This window comes from Diabrotica undecimpunctata, chromosome 4, assembly GCF_040954645.1.
Source record: "Diabrotica undecimpunctata isolate CICGRU chromosome 4, icDiaUnde3, whole genome shotgun sequence".
Lineage (NCBI taxonomy): Eukaryota > Metazoa > Arthropoda > Insecta > Coleoptera > Chrysomelidae > Diabrotica > Diabrotica undecimpunctata.
In genome coordinates this window covers 84,929,887-84,934,423 of record NC_092806.1, presented here as the reverse complement: position 1 = coordinate 84,934,423, position 4,537 = coordinate 84,929,887, and positions in this window count along the sequence as shown.

Genomic DNA, 4,537 nt, shown 5'->3' with positions numbered 1-4,537 from the left:
ATTAATTTACAACTACGACGAAATCTTTATAATATATCTGATGCATTAATATTAAAGTGGAGTAGAATACTTGGTAGATAATATTTATTTGTTTTGAGTATACTTATTTTACGACCTAGTACATAAAAAAATAAATACTTGTGTGCTCAGTGCTTTCTAAGTCTGTAAAATATAAACATGCTTCCATATTAGATTATATATTTATTAAGAATGTCCACTCTCTGAATTGAAGTTTTTATCTTAAAATATGACTGTGTCCCACAATCTTTCACAAAAGTTATTCTTTTCTGAAATTTTCTGAATAAGGTTCAATAGGTTTTTATATTTTGTTTTACGTTTTAATCTTTAAATCGGAGTTCATTTTTTGAAAAACTATAAACATGTGACAACAATTTGCTATATGAACGGCGTTATGCATCACTAGACCCAGCCCCAATTTCTTAAATTGTGGATTATGGCGCTTTCTGGTGGAAAAGAGGAACAACAGGATAACATCAGATGTAGACCAAACAAAAAAAATTAGGACACGCATTGAAATAGCACGTGCATTATTTTTTAAACTTTAAAAGTTTCTTTGTTTTCGGGATATAAAATTAGAGCCTGAGAATGCTTCAATGTTACGTGTTCTCTACTTTTCTTTATGGCTTGGAAGCGTGAACACTAAAACAAGTCCATCTGAATAAGTTGGCCGCCTTTGAATTTTGGTGTTACAGAAGAATCCTACGAATATCATGGATTCAAAGAATGTCAAACGTGGAAATAACTAGAATGATAGGAAATGGGGCGGAAATATTATTAACTATCAAAAGACGAAAACTTGAGTACTTAGGACATGTGATGAGAGGGCAAAAATACGCATTATTACAACTTATTATGCAAGGCAAAATCCGAGGAAAGCGAAATGTGGGAAGACGAAGAATATTCTGGTTTAAAAACTTAAGGGAATGGTTTGAATGCAGTAGTGCAGAACTTTATAGAGCGGCAGTCAACAGAGTCCGTATAGCCATGATGATTTCCAACCTTCGATAGAAGATGGAACTTAAAGAAGAAGATAGAAAAAGGCATAAACTATCTACGTAATAAATCCCATTAACCTGTTAGTAACGGATAACCAGATATATTTAAAAAGATTAAGTACCTTTCTTTTTATTTTAGATTTTGAATTTTGCATAACTAGAGCAAGCGACTAATTTTTCTGTATTAGTTTTGGACCAAGCGCCTCTTGCGAGCGTTTTAATGATTGTAAATCGAATATTTGGCAACATATGTACATAAACGTGGTTAACAATGGTGACGTTGGCAACTTGTTGAGGCGTTTAGGTTAAGAAGTAGTGGCAGTTATTGCTTAAATTTTTCTATAATAGTCACATTACATGAACTAATGCAGAGCGCAGATATTGTCAGATTTGTAAAGTCACAAAGACTAAACTGGCTTGGTCACCTAGGAAGAATGCCAGATAATCGAGCTGTAAAAGTAGTCCAGAGATGGAAGCCCCAAGGAAACAGAACAAGAGGAAGGCCCCGTAAAAGATGGATAGACGACGTAGAGAGGGATCTTAAAACCATGAACATCAGGCAGTGGCGAAGGAAAGTATCCGACAGGGCAGAATGGAAGAACATTGTTAAGCAGGCCAAGACTCACAAAGGGTTGTAGCGCCATTAGAAGAAGAAGAAAGTCACATTACAGAAGAGCTAACACAGAAAGAGAATACTTAACAAAAGACATAACATTAAGTATAATGTATGAATTGTATATTGAAGAAGCAGACAATGACCTTGTTAAATTTTCGTTTTACAAAAAAATGTTTTTAACACGATTTAATCTTCAAAGAAAAAAGTTGAAAAAAGATACTTGTAGTAGATGTGATTGTTTCGAATTAGAAATTAAAAATTGCGCAGATAACGAACAATTAAGCGTTAAAAAAAGAAAAAATGTTCACTTAAAAGAAAGAAAGCTAGACATGAAGATAAGCAACGATCAACCAGAAGTGGAAACCTTTTGTTTTGATTTAAAGAAAAACTCTTCCCCTTTCGAGAATTCTAATAAATATTGTATATTATAAGCGTCAATTATGTATTTACAACCTTGGTATCCATAGCGCCAAGGATAAAAAAGTCATTGTTATATTTGGATAGAAGGTGAAGCTGGTCGGGGAGCCCAGGACGTAGGCATTTGTCTTAAGAAACACATTGAAGAAAATGTTACTTCTGCAAAACATGTAATTTTGTGGTCAGACTCTTGTGGCGGCCAAAACCGCAGCATTAAAATAGTTTTGATTCTGAAAATGATTTTGGAAACTCATCCTACCATTGAAAAAATTACATTACGCTATTACTTTCCTAGTCATAGCTTTTACCCAATGGTAGTGATTTTGGAGATTTTGAAAATGCCTTAAAATTTCAACAACGTTTATATACCGTTGATGATTACCTAAACGTGATGAAAAAATTCCGTAAAAAGAACCCACTAGTAGTTCACAGAATGAAAAAAGAAGAATTCGTCAAGCTAAGAAGAAATACAAGCGAATCAACAGAAGAGACCAATTTAATAGATCTTGATAAAATATTAAAGTTAACAACTACAATTTCGTAAATATGGAACACTTTAAATATCTTAGATAAATAATCACGGTTAATAATAATGCCACTAAAGAAATACAGATCATAATTTAAACTTTTTACCTATTTTAATACATAGATGCTAATCATGGACAATGACTAAAATGGATAAGGAAGAACTACGAATATTTGAAAGGAAAATAATAGGAAAATTGTTTTAACCTCATTATCATATCGCTACAAATCCGTATAGAAGAAGAACACATACTTAATAAAGAAAGCTCTTGATACTGTTTAGGCAAATAAATTGCTTAAGGTAGATCGTACACATGCATAGACGCCAAGATGTCAAACTTGTAAAACTGGTATGGAAGGAAGTTAGCACAGAAGAATACCACTTGGGCGTCTCAGTATGCAATGAAGAGAAAACATCCAATCATATCTCAAAAAATTAACATCGTGAAGGTTCTTCTCTGAACCCCATAACAATTGGCTAATCTTTTACTTTTCATTAAAAATTTAAATTTTAATAAGTCACGTAAATAACGTTTTAAAAGTGCCTTTCCTGAGATAACTTTTGTTAAGCCTGGTTTGTTTGATTACATATAATTGATTTAATAGTCCCCAACAGATGAGTATTGACTATAGGTAGGATAGCAGGTAGTTGAACAGGCATGTGTTGATAAATATGATGGGTCGGTAGATAGTCTCATTATTCCTAAATCTGACCTCATGTTACCTTCCCCCTTCATTTGTGGAAGTCCTAAAGGCATTTTTTCTCTTGGGGCATCCTCCCAATTTAACTTGGCAATGTAGTTATTATAGAGCCTTTGGATATAGCCAGCGCAACTTTAGCATTGAGATTTAGCTTCTTACACGACGTTGTTGTCTTTATATATGTGTTTGGCCTTGGCATTAGTTCCGTTCGGTATTGGTTAGTACGCGGACCTTTGTAAGTCGGAAAATACTTCTGATGGCTTTTCTAGCAATCCTGATCTAATTAATACCTGAGTTTTACGTACATTGTGTTTTGTTAGCGTTCTGGCAACATATCCACACATTAGCACTGGTTTAATCACTGTTTTATATATCCTGATTTAAGAAAGTCGTATTAGACCTCTGAATTTAAAAGTATTATAAGAGGTATATATACATCAGTTAGCTACCTGAATATTCCCTTTTATTTCTTATGTTACAACGTTATCTACGATATCTAAAATGTTGCAATCCTTTAAAATTATATGGGTCTATTGTTACGTTATGCCCTACTCTACGTCATCTCTTTTGTATGTTAAAGAACATTTATATGCTTTATTACTGACTATTAGACCGTTTTTTTTATGCTAATATCATTATTTTATAGCATTCTAATAATTTATGGATTAAATCCGGATAGCAAATTGATATTCTTCACTTTCTCGGAAAAATAATATTCTAACACACAAAATCCTATTAAATTGCCAAAACCTTCCTTGCATATTCTATTCATTCATGAGGGGCAGCAGCAATATCAGTACCATAACAAGGCGTATAGTACTGGACTGGCTAATCGTTGGATAATGGGAAGCATGAGTTTTAATGTTTTCGGGACTGCCATCTGTTAGCGGAGAGCAGAGATATTAGTACCAAGTTAATGCATATAGTAATTGTTGCTTGAACTTTATTATTATTAAACAACACTATATTTTCTAGTAAAATCATCATGACTTTACAGTAAGACAAATTTTCGAACGTTGGTTATGGAAACATCATGTACATACCACCAGGTTCCCTATGTCGATATCCAGCAAAATCGTTGTAATAAGGAGACGGCAAACAAAAATCCAGAGATAAAAATATGCACCAAGAAATTCTGTTTTATTCAACAGTCGAATAAACTACAGATTTTTGATTCAAATAGTCAAAAAATCAACAAAACAGCTTAGTAAAATAAAAATAACGCCTATTTAAGATGTAATCCATTAACGGGCCAAGGTAC